Raw genomic sequence first — 13793 nt, forward strand, 5'->3', positions numbered from 1 at the left:
TGATAACCATATATTCAAATGATTACACTTATTCCATCAAACATATTATCTTAACATACTAGCCAATATACTATCATAACATCTTGTGCACGATGATGACCTGGCAGTTGTGGCCTCTTCTTATTTTTAACGTCTCATAGAGAGCACCTCCATCTTGAGGTGTTCTCTCTTTCTCCCACCTACATGGGCAGCTCCCACTTCTAGTGGTGAGGTCGCCAATCTGTCTTTGCTGGAGTGTTTCCTATTGGCCCTTCAGCCTGGGGAGCCCGCCCACCATCTTTAATTGGACAGTCAGCATGCAACCTGGACACTATTTGGCCCGCTCATCAAAAATCACGTCAGGCGTCACGTGACGAAGCGATGCAGAGTCGGGACCCGGAAATGCCCCCGACATCAGGATCCCAAACCTAGAACAAAAGTTCAGTCTACAGCCACTGACATTCTGCCCTCTCTCTTGCAGGAGGAGATGTCCACAACAGGAGGTAAAGCCAGAGGACTGTCGGAGGACCAGCATGCCTGCATCTCCTTCGTGCCCTGGAGGAGAAGATGCATAGAATTATTGGGACAAATGCCACAAAGCCTGTGGCACCCAGCCCTGCCGAAGCCATCCAGCATAATAGCAAGTTGTTGCCTTATGCACCTTCTCCACTCACTCTTCACCCTCATCCTGAAAGGTGCTATGAAATGGAAATTGCAGATAGTGTGACCATAGAACTCCTGCTTTCCTCTTGTTATGTCTTCAGTTTCCTTGAGCTACGAAATGATCACACTATTTAACACCGGTACTGGAGCTTGCATCTCCTATATTTTACACATCTCTACAAATGTGGTGGAATGATCCAAAGTGCATTTGGTGAACAAACTGTAGGGCAGTAGTGGTTGATGTGGTATTATGGAGGGCATTAGCTATGAGGAGAGGTTGGATAAACTCGGAATGTTTTCACTGGAACGACAGAGGTGGAAGGGCGACATGATAGAGGTTTACAAAGTTATAAGCAGCATGGACAGAGTGGATAGTCAGAAGCTTTTTCCCAGGGTGGAAGAGTCAGTTACTAGGGGACATAGGTTTAAGGTGAGACGGGCAAAGTTTAGAGGGGATGTGCGAGGCAAGTTCTTTGCACAGAGGGTGGTGAGTGCCTGGAACTTGTTGCCGGGGGAGGAGGTGGAAGCAGGTACCATAGAGACGTTTAAGAGGCATCTTGACAAATACATGAATAGGATGGGAAGAGAGGGATACGGATCCCGGAAGTGCAGAAGGTTTTAGTTTAGGCAGGCATCAAGATCGGCGCAGGCTTGGAGGGCCGAATGGCCTGTTCCTGTGCTGTACTGTTCTTTTTTCTTTGTACATTTATATATATGCATGAACAATATAGCTCCAAAATCATTTTGGGTTAATATAACAATATAACATCTCCCCAGCCACTCTGACCTCACTCTAACCCTCCCCTTGTTTCTCTACTTTCAGATAGTCAAGCGCTGATGCTTTCTCAGCCTCCAAAGAGCCAGGAGGAAAAAGAGGAAGAGGAAGAGGAAAAGCAACCCCACAACAGTGATGAGGAGTTACCATCACTTGACCTTACACTCAGAGCCAACAGCTCAGATGCTGGCACTGCGCGCATGTTAGAGGCTAGTTTAGGGGTCAGCATGTGTTGAGTCACTGGGCACAAGTGGGCAGCAGCCAGGATGGGGGTGGGGGGATAGGTCAGCTTGTGTGCAAACCCCCCCTGAGGGTGAGGTCACAGATGAATGATACTGCAGGACATGCAGATAAGGACCTCGCTGGGATGAGCTCCAGAGAAGCACTGATGATATATATTGCCCAGCAGACAGCTTCCAGTCACTGGCTAGAAGCATGGCCATGAAAATACCTCCATCAATACGTCCTTCAATGCTCTACCCTCAAATAGCCTCTGGACTTCACTCACTACACCTGTCTCCGAACTCGGACAGCAGTTCGTCGATGCTCCATGCTGACTCCATCCTACCTATGTCATTATTATCCCACCACAGGACTTCCAACTTTAACTTTGGACTCCTTCCAGTTGGTTCCTATCTACTGCCTATTTCCTGTTTACCACCAGGTTTTTATGTGTTTTAAGTTTTATGTAACCAGGCCTATGTAACTTCTGCTTTCTCTCAGTCTATTCAGATTCACTATTTAGCTGCTGCTCTGGACCCAAGCCCATCACTCTATTTCCACTTTTGCTCTTTTTTTTACCTCTTTTCTGATTTGCTGCATCACAACAGTGCCTAAACTTCACTAAGTACTTCATTGGTTGTAAATGCTTTGAAATGTCCGGTGATCATGAAAGGCACTGGGCTGGATTTTACCAGCCCCTCGACGCTGTGGGTCGTGGCGGGGAGGCCCGGAAAATGCTAGCAGGAGCGGCCCACCATGACCCGCGATGCCGAGAAGGCTCCACTGGATATTAGCTGTGGCCGCGACGCCTCAGTGCGGCCCTTCACCTCCCCCGCCGCCAAGCGGCAGGGCCTTCGTTAAAATATTCAAATGAGGGTAATAAGAATGCAAATGAACTTACCTGCCACTACCAGCAGTCCCACACCGAATTTACGGCCACCGGCCGCAACTCGCGCGTCTTCGGAACTCCGTACGGAGTTCTGAGGTGAGACACTGGTGAGGGGTGGGGTGGGGGGGAGGAGTCAAATTATCAAGGTGGGGGTGTAAGCGGGAATAAACTTTTTCATTGGGTGTGGGGATGGTGGGAAGGGGTTTGGGGCAAAGGGAATAAAGTTCGGGGGGGATAGGTCATTACTGATAATTAATTTTTTTGGGGAGTAGACCAAAAAACTATTTATGCATTAGTGGGTGGTATAGGGGATTGCAGGTGTGGACAAATCTTTATTTACATTTTCATAGAACTGGCACCTTTAAAAATTTAAATTTCTCCCGAAGGGCTGGAAGCCCTTTAAAAATGGCGCCGGTGCCATTGCTGCGGCCGCTCCACCACCTCCATTTAAATTAGCCGCAATGCATAACATCTGCGGCGGTGCTTCCATGTCAGAAGGCTGCTGACTTCACAGCGTGCTGCCTCGGAGTGCAGCACACTGGTAAAATTCAGCCCACTGTATAAATGCAAGTCTTTTTTTCTTTTCTTTTACCCCTCCTAGATCCCTCTCTTCTATCGTCATGCCTCCTTTCACTGATCGCCTCTCAGGTAATCTGCCCTTCCAAATCCCTACCCCAAACTTTCAGTACTCCTCGACTTTCCGGCTCTCTTGCTGTCATCCGAGGCTTGACTCACTCTTAAATAAGCGTACAGCTTCCCTCTGTGCCTCTCCTGGCATTATCTCAAAGGCTCATCCAGGCACTCGGCGCTGGCTCATTACAAGCAGCAACGCCAGTTGCCCCATCCTACTCTCTTAACTACCTTCCCACCCAGTGCATTGGCTGGGGGAAAATCTTGCTAATCTTCTAACTAATGAACTCACCCCTCCCACTGCTGACCTTGCGGACTCTACCAGGTGATCAGCTCTCTTCACCCCTCTCTGCACCTCCCTCCAGAATGTCCATTCACTTGCAAACAAGGCCCATGCTATCCATGAACTTATTGTGGATGATTGCATCAACATCAAAGCCGAAACAGAAACCTGACTGAGGGGCGATTACACCTTTCCCTTTCATGAAGTCTCCTTGCCTGGCTATATCTTCCACCACCTGCTCCAGCAAGACCATCACAGTGGCAGTGTGCCACTGAACACACTTAGCCAGATCCCCTGCTTCTCTGGCATTTTTTCCTCCTTTGAGCATCTCAACTTGTTCCACTCACTCACCTGTCATTCAAAACCATCATTCTCTACCACCCTCCCAATTTTCTCACCAAAATATACTCTTTTCCTCCCTCAACCTCTACACCAGCTTCTCATCCTTGGTGATTTCAACCTCCATTTCAACTCATCATGCTCTTTCTCCCGAATTCACTGTCCTCTTATCCTCCCCTAAATCTCTCCTTCTATCTCAACTCCCCAACCCATATTCATGGCCACCCCCTTGACCTTGCCATCTCATGTGTTCTTGCTAGTTCCATCATATCAATCACAGATAAGGTCATCTCTGATCACTTTCTTGTATCACTCCTTGTAATGAGAAGCTTTTTATGTTGTCCGATGCAATGTAAATGAGACCCGTGAAGTTCAGTTGATTGAAGATCTCAAGTAGGTTTATTAACAGCTAACAAGTATATATAGTGCAGAGTTATCTGATACAGGACTTGCCTCTTGGTGTTACAGTTACAGAGTGAGTCTGGCTGGCAGTCACATGACCGCGTACTGGTACTTGACTCATTAGCATTCTAAGATCCTAAAGGGACATCACTCTCAAAGGCAATCATTCAACATCCTCCTTCTTTTCAACAATCAGTCTTGTATGCTAAAAGCAAAAACTTAAGAGTTTAGATAACATCAAAATTATTTACATATGTATAGAGATTATGAACTTTATAAGTATAGAGGCTCAAAAGTCCATATATCGTCTCAGTAGTTGCCATTCTTTCTGAAGTTTCTCTCTCTCTGCATTCAGTTTCTGTTGCTCTGCCTTCAGCCTGTTAACATACTTTGTTGCTTTTCTAAAAATAACCACTTTTGAGGCCTTGTCATTCTTGGAAAGCTCCAGCACCTCATCTCGAAGAGCCAATAGACAATGCTTCAATTAATTTCTCCCCTGCCTCTTCAGGACATTGTGTGTCCTTTGCCTCTCCTCATCTTCCATGTCTAAAGACTTAGGGCTCCAGGTTGAGGACCTGTTGGGGGAACAGTACTTGGTCTCACGGAGATACCTGTCCGCTCTGGCTCGTTGTGGTGCTGGCATATCTCTAGAGAGCAGAAGTGAAGGCGTAGCATAATTGTGCTGTTGCTGGGTTTCCAGAATGCACCGTTTGGTGCTGGTCAAAGTTTGCGAGTGGGTTCTGGTCCTTGGAGATTTCCCCTTGGCAATGCTCTTGTGGATAGTTATGATGTTGAGGTCCTTACATGCTGGTAGTCCTGCCACTGCTGGTCTGCTCATGTCTACTAGGTAGAACGTTTGTGGTTTCCATGCTGACTTGCTATATCTGCATTGCATTGTTAATGTGCCACTGCAAGGGATGGGTGATCCGTTGTATGCAGATAACTTGGCAGTTGTTGGTTGTATCATAAACTTCCAATAACTTCGGTACATATCTTTGAGGATTTGGAGTGGTAGGATATTTGCACTTGTGCCGGTGTCAGTCTTGACTTTGAGTGTATGCTTGCCGGGTTTTTTGGGCACGTGATGTCAATAGTGGCGTAATCTTCCAACTGTTTGACTTTATTAACGTGATGTGTCAGGGTCACAACGTAGAATGCCTGTTTGTCGTCTCACTGAGAATTACTTCTCTCTGAGTCTTGCCTCAGGTTTGTTTTGCTATAGACTTTATGTATCGGCTTGTGTTTATGCCAGTCTCTGGTGCTTTCCTTGCTGCTCTTGCCCTGTTGTCTGTTCTTTTGCACCTGAATGTGCCTTCTGGCTGCATCTTTGGAGTCAGAATTCCTGCATAAGCGGGTGCTGTGTCCTCTTGCACCACCCGCCTTGCACATATCTCAAAATGCAGGGCAATTTCGCCATGAGTGGGACAGACTGCACTTACCACACAGCTTGCTTGCTCTTTTCAACCTGTTTATGGTGCCGATACTGTTGGTTGCACCTAGTGTTTGTACGTGCTGTTGTTCAGCTACAATGTCTTCGTACTTCCTGCCATCTTCCAGCAGTGCATTAATGCTATGACCTTTCTTTTTCCCCTGAGAGGTCTTTCTGAAATGCATCAATAGATGTTGATACAATCACCAGCTCCATTATTTGGTCTGACAGCTCAACTTCTGAAAAATCATACTCATCGCCCTTGCTATGGCATCTACTGATGAACAGGTCTATTGATTCCTGTGGCTGTTGCCTGTAGGACATTAATTGTAGGCGGTGAATTCTAAAAATTCTCTCTTAATCGGAGCTGATCTTTCAGCACTTTCCATGTATTTGTGGGATCTTTCTGGTCCTCTTCAGATATTCCAGAGGTATTGATTCTGAGTAATCTCTCATTTCCAATTGCTATCATTATTTTTACAGCTTGATTTTCTGGTTCTGTAATTATTTGGTCTGTGAAGCATAACTGCATTCTTTGTTTGAACAGCTTGAACTCGGATAGGATATCCAAGGCTTTCCAGTTCAGGCTGGGAAAATTTGGTATTCACTTTCCTGCTGTTCTTTTGCTTTAAAACTTGCTTTAAGACCTGATTCTGTGATTCTGTGCTATCTTCCCTTTAAAAAAAATCTATGTTCTTTAGACTGGCTGGTTTGATTGGCAGGTGCAGCTTGTTTGTTTATCTCGCTTCCAGCACTCCTGTCTGTTTGTTTATACAGCTGTGCAATAGGCATTTCAAGTGTTTATTTCTCTGTTGGAGTTTGTTTATCCAGCCATTCAATAGGCAATTCTTCATAGTTGAGTGGTTTTATGAGTTTTTTAAAAACTCTAGCTAAGTGAGCAAAGGCTCTCCAGTGTTCAAGTGATTTAATGGTTTCTTTTTACAGCTGTAGCTGTATCTGTATCCGTACCTGTACCAACACAGATACTCTCACATTGGTGGGTCTGTGCTCACAATTAGATTCAGGGCCACAAGCTGATGAACACAGCATGGATATGCCCGAGCAGCTGATGGAGTCTGTGACAGTCGAGGCCACTGACAGTTGGAGGACTGTGGGAGGCTAGGTCGATGCTGATCCCCAGGCTGATGACGAGTCTCTGGAGTCGGCCACGACATGGCAACTGGTGCAGCTGCAGTGGGAGGTAATGGAACATCTAGCAGAGATGCTGGAGGCTATCCACACCCATGCTTGGATCATGGAGGAGTCCATCCAGCCCATGAGCGCTGCCATGTCTCTGATGGGTGCGTGCTTGGCTTCTTCCATCGATAGATTGGCTACCCTTATGGAGAGCCAGATCCAGCAGGCCAGTCCGTGGATGTTGGAGATGCAAGCAGACCTGCATGCCATCACCTTGGCCATGAGCTCAATGCATCAGTGACAAGGTGAGAAGGGGTCAAGGCACCTGGATTCTCCATCAGGTCCTTGTCCTTTTCAGGTCATCAGAAAGGTGCAAGCATGCCTCGCAATGGGGGAGGAGTGGCTGCCTTTCACTCCTCGGGACTCTCCTCAGGGCACTCCTGGAGTGGACAGTGGCTCCTCAGTCCCTCTGTCAGTGACCCCAGCTCCAGTAGTTGCGACAACGGAGGAGACTCTGTGCAGGAGCCCTTCAGCATGCCGAGGCTCTCCAGGCCTCAGGCAGCCAGAGGACAATGACCAAGGTCAGCCCAAGCCATGGGGCAGCACGGTCAGCAGCTGCCTCCACCTCAGCTGAAAGTGCACGGTAGCACCACGTAGGAGCACCTGTAAGAGGGTCACGCATTTGTGGGTCACGGCCGATTTATATATCTAGATGTTATGCTTCCTTTCTGGTGTGTGCCTTGATAAATCTTTCATTCAATCTTCCTGCCTCATTTTAATTCTTGGCGGGCTGTAAGATTGCATCTACATGCTTTCTCCCTCAAAGGGCTAGCAGCGGTAGTCTAAGTCATGTCCGTTCATCTCCTCAGCTTTGCCACTATGCGATGTGCACCTAGGCAATGGACAGCCAAATGAAGAATGCAATAGCAGGGCTGATTTAAGGTAAGGCTTTATTTGAATATTTCTGAAAGGGCACGAGGGTTACAGAAAACAGCTCTGCACGAGGATGTCCAGAGCCTCCCTTGTGTGTATCTCATTTTGTCCTGCCTGTGGTCCAAGCATCGTCTGGTCAGCAGCCTCCTCCACATCCTTATTGTCAGAGAAGGCATCAAGATCACCGATGTTCTCATTATTTAATGCCTCCCCCCTCTGCAGTGCTAGGTTGTGCAGTGCACAGAAGACCACCACAATAAGCGAGATCTTCACTGGGACATACTGAAAGGCTCCACTGGATCAATCAATGAACCTGAATCGCATCTTCAGAAGTCCAATGGTCTGCTCAATGGTCGCTTGGGTGGAGCCATGGCAGGTGTTGTACCTCTCCTCTGCATCCAGACATGAGTAGCCATGTCAGTAGAGGGTAGTCCTTGTCTCCCAGAATCCATTCTTGAAGGCACATGGGGGTCCAGAAAAGCTGTGGCACCTGGGACTGGTGCAGTATGTTGGCATTGTGGCTGCTTCCCGAGAACCTCTTTCGGTGGTCACAGACTAGTTAAACGTTGAGCGAGTGGAAACTCTTCCTGTTGATGAAGGCTTCTGGCTGATCCATGGGAGCCTTGATAGTCATATGCGTGCAATCAATGACACCTTGTACCTGGGGGAATCTAGCAATGGATCCTAACCCAATGGGCCTCTCCACTGGACTCTCCAGATCAGTGTGGTAATGCACATAGTCACCAGCCCTCTTGAACATGACATTGGTCACCTGCTTGATGCATCAATGGGCTGCAGACTGGGAGATCCCACACATGTCCCCAGTGGATCCCTGGAATGAGCCGGAGGCATAGACGTTGAGGGCTGGTGATCTTCACAGCCACTGGCATTGGGTGTCCACCAAACCCTATGGGTCACAGCTCATCCTGCAGCATGGCGCAGAGATCAGTGATAGCCTCCTTGAGAGCTACAGTTTTCAGAGACACTGCTGCTCGGACATCTGCAGCAAGGTCAGTCTCAGGCGATATTCTCTTTCCTGTGATAGGCTCTTCTGTTCTCACATAGCTGCTGGTGTGCCCCTCTGCACCCTTCTGGGCCAGCCCACCCTGAGACTGGCCCTCTCAATAGTTGTGAGTTTGGCTACGTGCCCCCACCAGAGCATCTACATGCCTTCCTCATGAGGGAGCTGCCCTTCCTCCTCAGCTGGGACCATGAGGCCTGAGTGAATGAGGCCCATGGCAGGTCCTCCTCATCCTAGGCCTCCCAAAAAGTTGATCCCCTTAGCCTCCAAATGTTCCCCTGAGTCCTCTCTTCAGGGCAAGGGCCACAGCCCCTATGTGACCCTGGCACTACCCGCCCCACTCCTGGCACTTTCTCCCCTCTTCTGCCAAAGTCTGCCACTGCCCTTTGTGTGCTGTCCTTCCTGCCACCGCACGCTGGCTCTCCCGATGGCTTCGCTGGACAGCCAGCACTTATCCCCCACTTCCTTGCAGTTTCCCACCTCACTGCCGACTCATTCCACCAGGCAGGGTTCCAAAACCCTGTGGTCCCTGTGCGCCACTGATAAAATTGAAATCACCCCCACAACCTTGTACTTAGCAGGCCAATAAAATTCCGGTCCTCGACTCTGCCCCAACTTTGTGCCTTATTTGCCAGAGCCTAACACCAGAAGACCAATCTTCACTGCATTAGTGTGACTTTCTTTTAATAGTTCCTCTGAATTAGACTCCTACATTCGTGGCAAATGTGGGGTGTTTGCTACCTGACTCATGCCTGTTATGATTGGATTAAAATTGAACAAATCCATTGCCAATCAACAGACAGAAGAGACTTTAATTCCATTGGTCTGGGCCAGATTCAAATCCAATCCTAGAAGAGACACTGATTACTGCTTAATGAGCAATTTATGGCAAAATACATGAGAGATCATGAATGCTTTCAAATGCCCAATTTTAAGGTGCCTTTTTATTGTACCATACCAAGTTTGTTAAGATGTGTTTTGTAGAAAGGGTATTGAAATGAATTGAGCTTGGGGATTCCAAGGTATACCACAAAAATATCCCCAAGCTAATAAGAAAGAATTAATTGATGTTGAGTATAGCAAACATATCTACACCAATGGAACAGTTTGTTTCTAACAAGCAGCATATCTGCCGAGCTTGCACATCTATCATCAATGTGTGCAGTCATCTTGGAATGTTTAAATTTATTCTGCCAGCCTAGTCCATTGTGATTAACGACCTTTTAAAATCAAGATGTATGTGATTGATTGTTTTTGTTTTATTCAATATCAATACCATATTGTATTTTCCAATAGTACTTTTATGTTAGTAATGTAACCGACAGGATATGACTAAACACAATTCCAGATATAACATTGGCTTTGTTTTTTCAAACTGTGAAAGTGATTCTGTGAACAACTGAATAGCATCCCAACAAACACAGTGGTACACAGGATTGCACTGTGCCTACCAACACACTAAAACATCATTACACGTAAAACGTAAGACCAGCTGGAAACCAATAACAACAATAGGGAATTGATCTCCTCATCTGCGTTTGCAGCAAAAAAAAGGTTTTTAAATTCCCAAAGTGAGTTGGGTTTCAGAATATATTTATGGGTTTAACAGATATAGAACAGGTGATCTCAGAAAATTCACAAGCTTTCCAAGATGACACAGCCATATTATTCTGAATTACATTTTGTTATCAATATTTTCTCAACAAACTCTACCAACTCATGGGTACCAGTGATAGAGTAAAATTGGCTGACTGCATAAAAGGAAGGACAGCATTACCCCTGAAATAATCAAGAGTGCCAAGCCTGCTATACTCTCAGCACTACATGAACTGCTATGCCTGTGCTGGGACGAGGGAGCAGTACCCCAGGACATGCGCGATGCCAACATCATCACCCTCTATAAAAACAAAGGTGACCGCGGTGACTGCAACAACTACCGTGGAATCTCCCTGCTCAGCATAGTGGGGAAAGTCTTTGCTCGAGTCGCTCTGAACAGGCTCCAGAAGCTGGCCGAGCGCGTCTACCCTGAGGCACAGTGTGGCTTTCGTGCAGAGAGATCGACTATTGACATGCTGTTCTCCCTTCGTCAGATACAGGAGAAATGCCGTGAACAACAGATGCCCCTCTACATTGCTTTCATTGATCTCACCAAAGCCTTTGACCTCGTCAGCAGACGTGGTCTCTTCAGACTACTAGAAAAGATCGGATGTCCACCAAAGCTACTAAGTATCATCACCTCATTCCATGACAATATGAAAGGCACAATTCAACATGGTGGCTCCTCATCAGAGCCCTTTCCTATCCTGAGTGGTGTGAAACAGGGCTGTGTTCTCGCACCCACACTTTTTGGGATTTTCTTCTCCCTGCTGCTTTCACATGCGTTCAAATCCTCTGAAGAAGGAATTTTCCTCCACACAAGATCAGGGGGCAGGTTGTTCAACCTTGCCCGTCTAAGAGCGAAGTCCAAAGTACGCAAAGTCCTCATCAGAGAACTCCTCTTTGCTGACGATGCTGCTTTAACATCTCACACTGAAGAATGCCTGCAGAGTCTCATCGACAGGTTTGCGTCTGCCTGCAATGAATTTGGCCTAACCATCAGCCTCAAGAAAACGAACATCATGGGGCAGGATGTCAGAAATGCTCCATCCATCAATATTGGCGACCACGCTCTGGAAGTGGTTCAAGAGTTCACCTACCTAGGCTCAACTATCACCAGTAACCTGTCTCTAGATGCAGAAATCAACAAGCGCATGGGTAAGGCTTCCACTGCTATGTTCAGACTGGCCAAGAGAGTGTGGGAAAATGGCGCACTGACACGGAACACAAAAGTCCGAGTGTATCAGGCCTGTGTCCTCAGTACCTTGCTCTACGGCAGCGAGGCCTGGACAATGTATGCCAGCCAAGAGCGACGTCTCAATTCATTCCATCTTCGCTGCCTTCGGAGAATACTTGGCATCAGGTGGCAGGACTATATCTCCAACACAGAAGTCCTTAAAGCGGCCAACATCCCCAGCTTATACACACTACTGAGTCAGCGGCGCTTGAGATGGCTTGGCCATGTGAGCCGCATGGAAGATGGCAGGATCCCCAAAGACACATTGTACAGCGAGCTCGCCACTGGTATCAGACCCACCGGCCGTCCATGTCTCCGTTATAAAGACGTCTGCAAACGCGACATGAAATCGTGTGACATTGATCACAAGTCGTGGGAGTCAGTTGCCAGCATTCGCCAGAGCTGGCGGGCAGCCATAAAGACAGGGCTAAATTGTGGCGAGTCGAAGAGACTTAGTAGTTGGCAGGAAAAAAGACAGAGGCGCAAGGGGAGAGCCAACTGTGCAACAGCCCCAACAAACAAATTTCTCTGCAGCACCTGTGGAAGAGCCTGTCACTCCAGAATTGGCCTTTATAGCCACTCCAGGCGCTGCTTCACAAACCACTGACCACCTCCAGGCGCGTATCCATTGTCTCTCGAGATAAGGAGGCCCAAAAGAAAGCATAAAACAAAAACAAGAATTACTTATGCAACTTTCACACCATTCTGAACTAGTTTGTCCATCGCAAGTGATTTGACATATATACTAAGAAAGACCTGACCATGCCCAAAACTCTTTACAGCCAATAGGCTATTCAGTAATGGGCAGGCACCATTGATGGGTGCAGTAAAGCTGATGTCAACAACATTGAATGTTGAATGTATTCACAAATCCAGACACGGTGGAGGTGCCAGTGACATTAGGATGTGAAATTGAGTTTTGGTTCTATATAGGCTACCATTCTATTTCAAGTAATTTCAGAATTTTAAGCCTACTCTTACATCTAGCTTTTAGGATTTTTCCTGAAGTGGAAGAACATGGACCAATTACAGGCAGTGTGGACAGTGGATCACTCACAGGCTTGTGGGGAGTGTATCACCCATTGTCTGCATTACTTGTGGATCACTCACAGGCAGTATAGTTAGTGGATCACTCATAGGCATGTGAGCAGTGCTGTTGTGCAGTCAGTCTCAAGCTTGGCTTCAGTAGCTAATAATTATCCTTTCTATTATTAATAAATAACTGTTAGAGAGTTGCAGATGCTGACTGCCACTCAATGAATGGTTAGCTGTCGCCTATCAAAAGATACAGGGATACAAGATTCCATTTTACTTGCTTATATACAATACAGATACAGGACAACTTACAGGCTGCAGCAGCAAGGAAGTCCTGGTTATCGTGGTTTGACACGACACCAAAAACTGACCACCAACCCGTCAAGATCGTGTGGACAAAAATGGTTCCCCAAGTTCCCCCTGTTAAACTAAGTCACACACAGGCTTCTACCAGGGTCCAAGTCCGATCTTGGAATGGGGTTCGATCCTGGGATGGGGGTGCCCAATCCTGGAGGGGGGGAAGCAGGTAAGCTTGGTGGGAGGGTAGAAGCGCTCCTGCTCATCCTGGCCCACAAGCAGTGCTGCAAACAAACTCCTTCCATGCAGCAGTCCTTCCCTCCATTTAGCTGCCGGGTTTCCTCAAGCCCAGGAAATCTGGCCAGGCAGCTTTATACCTGGAAGATGGATAAAATGGACACGCAGCCATATTATAACAATACTGGCTTCCTGAGAGTCTGTTGGTTTCCCACCCATGATTCTGACTACGTTAAAACAGAAAGTGCATGGGCTGGATGTGAGTTGGGTTTGGGTTTGAGATTTTAAAAATTTTCACAACTCACCTGACCCAAACCCACCGATTTTTGGAGGTTAGAATTCACTTCAAAATATGCTTTGAATAACATATTTAGCTACTCTGGAGTCAGGGCCGGTAGAAAATAGGGTTAACTGGACAAGGAAAGGATGGGATTATTGATCTTTCACTGGAGAATTTCACATGCAGCTTGTACATAGCTGGGTCCATTATTGGCAAAGGTGTCTTGTGGCATTGTTCCCTTAGCAGTGCCAATCTGCAGAAAAAAAGGACACCAGATGGCATAATTATTGTAGCTGTTCAAAATAGATGTGGACTCCGGTAAGTGAGGTTGCAGTGGTAAAGTGTGGTAAAGTGTCTGTTTAGGCATTCATTATCTGGGAGATATCACATCCAACTGAAATCAGCAAAA

Source organism: Heterodontus francisci, chromosome 7, assembly GCF_036365525.1.
Source record: "Heterodontus francisci isolate sHetFra1 chromosome 7, sHetFra1.hap1, whole genome shotgun sequence".
NCBI classification, from domain to species: Eukaryota; Metazoa; Chordata; class Chondrichthyes; order Heterodontiformes; family Heterodontidae; genus Heterodontus; species Heterodontus francisci.